We start from the raw sequence: 3,842 nt of genomic DNA, 5'->3' as shown, positions 1-3,842 counted from the left end.
AGAGAAGAGGAGGAGGATACGATGAGGATGAGGATAGGATGAGGACGAGAATGAGGATGTGGATAGGATGATGATGTTGATGAGGATAGGATGAGGAGGAGGATCAGGATGAGGATAGGATGAGGACGAGAATGAGGATGAGGATAAGGTTAGGATGAAGATGGGGATGAGGATTGGAGGAGGATGAGAATGAGGATAGGATGAAGAGGAGGATGAGCAGGAGGATGTGGATGAGGAATAGCAAAGGAGGAGGACGAGAATGAGAATGAGGATAGGATGAGGATGACGAGGAGGATAGGATGAGGATGAGGATAGGATGAGGACGAGAATGAGGATGAGGATAAGGTTAGGATGAAGATGGGGATGAGGATTGGAGGAGGATGAGAATGAGGATAGGATGAAGAGGAGGATGAGCAGGAGGATGTGGATGAGGAATAGCAAAGGAGGAGGACGAGAATGAGAATGAGGATAGGATGAGGATGACGAGGAGGATAGGATGAGGATGAGGATAGGATGAGGACGAGAATGAGGATGAGGATAAGGTTAGGATGAAGATGGGGATGAGGATTGGAGGAGGATGAGAATGAGGATAGGATGAAGAGGAGGATGAGCAGGAGGATGTGGATGAGGAATAGCAAAGGAGGAGGACGAGAATGAGAATGAGGATAGGATGAGGATGACGAGGAGGATAGGATGAGGATGAGGATAGGATGAGGACGAGAATGAGGATGAGGATAAGGTTAGGATGAAGATGGGGATGAGGATTGGAGGAGGATGAGAATGAGGATAGGATGAAGAGGAGGATGAGCAGGAGGATGTGGATGAGGAATAGCAAAGGAGGAGGACGAGAATGAGAATGAGGATAGGATGAGGATGACGAGGAGGATAGGATGAGGATGAGGATAGGATGAGGACGAGAATGAGGATGAGGATAAGGTTAGGATGAAGATGGGGATGAGGATTGGAGGAGGATGAGAATGAGGATAGGATGAAGAGGAGGATGAGCAGGAGGATGTGGATGAGGAATAGCAAAGGAGGAGGACGAGAATGAGAATGAGGATAGGATGAGGATGACGAGGAGGATAGGATGAGGATGAGGATAGGATGAGGACGAGAATGAGGATGAGGATAAGGTTAGGATGAAGATGGGGATGAGGATTGGAGGAGGATGAGAATGAGGATAGGATGAAGAGGAGGATGAGCAGGAGGATGTGGATGAGGAATAGCAAAGGAGGAGGACGAGAATGAGAATGAGGATAGGATGAGGATGACGAGGAGGATAGGATGAGGATGAGGATAGGATGAGGACGAGAATGAGGATGAGGATAAGGTTAGGATGAAGATGGGGATGAGGATTGGAGGAGGATGAGAATGAGGATAGGATGAAGAGGAGGATGAGCAGGAGGATGTGGATGAGGAATAGCAAAGGAGGAGGACGAGAATGAGAATGAGGATAGGATGAGGATGACGAGGAGGATAGGATGAGGATGAGGATAGGATGAGGACGAGAATGAGGATGAGGATAAGGTTAGGATGAAGATGGGGATGAGGATTGGAGGAGGATGAGAATGAGGATAGGATGAAGAGGAGGATGAGCAGGAGGATGTGGATGAGGAATAGCAAAGGAGGAGGACGAGAATGAGAATGAGGATAGGATGAGGATGACGAGGAGGATAGGATGAGGATGAGGATAGGATGAGGACGAGAATGAGGATGAGGATAAGGTTAGGATGAAGATGGGGATGAGGATTGGAGGAGGATGAGAATGAGGATAGGATGAAGAGGAGGATGAGCAGGAGGATGTGGATGAGGAATAGCAAAGGAGGAGGACGAGAATGAGAATGAGGATAGGATGAGGATGACGAGGAGGATAGGATGAGGATGAGGATAGGATGAGGACGAGAATGAGGATGAGGATAAGGTTAGGATGAAGATGGGGATGAGGATTGGAGGAGGATGAGAATGAGGATAGGATGAAGAGGAGGATGAGCAGGAGGATGTGGATGAGGAATAGCAAAGGAGGAGGACGAGAATGAGAATGAGGATAGGATGAGGATGACGAGGAGGATAGGATGAGGATGAGGATAGGATGAGGACGAGAATGAGGATGAGGATAAGGTTAGGATGAAGATGGGGATGAGGATTGGAGGAGGATGAGAATGAGGATAGGATGAAGAGGAGGATGAGCAGGAGGATGTGGATGAGGAATAGCAAAGGAGGAGGACGAGAATGAGAATGAGGATAGGATGAGGATGACGAGGAGGATAGGATGAGGATGAGGATAGGATGAGGACGAGAATGAGGATGAGGATAAGGTTAGGATGAAGATGGGGATGAGGATTGGAGGAGGATGAGAATGAGGATAGGATGAAGAGGAGGATGAGCAGGAGGATGTGGATGAGGAATAGCAAAGGAGGAGGACGAGAATGAGAATGAGGATAGGATGAGGATGACGAGGAGGATAGGATGAGGATGAGGATAGGATGAGGACGAGAATGAGGATGAGGATAAGGTTAGGATGAAGATGGGGATGAGGATTGGAGGAGGATGAGAATGAGGATAGGATGAAGAGGAGGATGAGCAGGAGGATGTGGATGAGGAATAGCAAAGGAGGAGGACGAGAATGAGAATGAGGATAGGATGAGGATGACGAGGAGGATAGGATGAGGATGAGGATAGGATGAGGACGAGAATGAGGATGAGGATAAGGTTAGGATGAAGATGGGGATGAGGATTGGAGGAGGATGAGAATGAGGATAGGATGAAGAGGAGGATGAGCAGGAGGATGTGGATGAGGAATAGCAAAGGAGGAGGACGAGAATGAGAATGAGGATAGGATGAGGATGACGAGGAGGATAGGATGAGGATGAGGATAGGATGAGGACGAGAATGAGGATGAGGATAAGGTTAGGATGAAGATGGGGATGAGGATTGGAGGAGGATGAGAATGAGGATAGGATGAAGAGGAGGATGAGCAGGAGGATGTGGATGAGGAATAGCAAAGGAGGAGGACGAGAATGAGAATGAGGATAGGATGAGGATGACGAGGAGGATAGGATGAGGATGAGGATAGGATGAGGACGAGAATGAGGATGAGGATAAGGTTAGGATGAAGATGGGGATGAGGATTGGAGGAGGATGAGAATGAGGATAGGATGAAGAGGAGGATGAGCAGGAGGATGTGGATGAGGAATAGCAAAGGAGGAGGACGAGAATGAGAATGAGGATAGGATGAGGATGACGAGGAGGATAGGATGAGGATGAGGATAGGATGAGGACGAGAATGAGGATGAGGATAAGGTTAGGATGAAGATGGGGATGAGGATTGGAGGAGGATGAGAATGAGGATAGGATGAAGAGGAGGATGAGCAGGAGGATGTGGATGAGGAATAGCAAAGGAGGAGGACGAGAATGAGAATGAGGATAGGATGAGGATGACGAGGAGGATAGGATGAGGATGAGGATAGGATGAGGACGAGAATGAGGATGAGGATAAGGTTAGGATGAAGATGGGGATGAGGATTGGAGGAGGATGAGAATGAGGATAGGATGAAGAGGAGGATGAGCAGGAGGATGTGGATGAGGAATAGCAAAGGAGGAGGACGAGAATGAGAATGAGGATAGGATGAGGATGACGAGGAGGATAGGATGAGGATGAGGATAGGATGAGGACGAGAATGAGGATGAGGATAAGGTTAGGATGAAGATGGGGATGAGGATTGGAGGAGGATGAGAATGAGGATAGGATGAAGAGGAGGATGAGCAGGAGGATGTGGATGAGGAATAGCAAAGGAGGAGGACGAGAATGAGAATGAGGATAGGATGAGGATGACGACGAGGAT

This window comes from Lupinus angustifolius, chromosome LG07 (genome assembly GCF_001865875.1).
Source record: "Lupinus angustifolius cultivar Tanjil chromosome LG07, LupAngTanjil_v1.0, whole genome shotgun sequence".
NCBI classification, from domain to species: Eukaryota; Viridiplantae; Streptophyta; class Magnoliopsida; order Fabales; family Fabaceae; genus Lupinus; species Lupinus angustifolius.
This window is presented reverse-complemented; position numbering follows the sequence as displayed.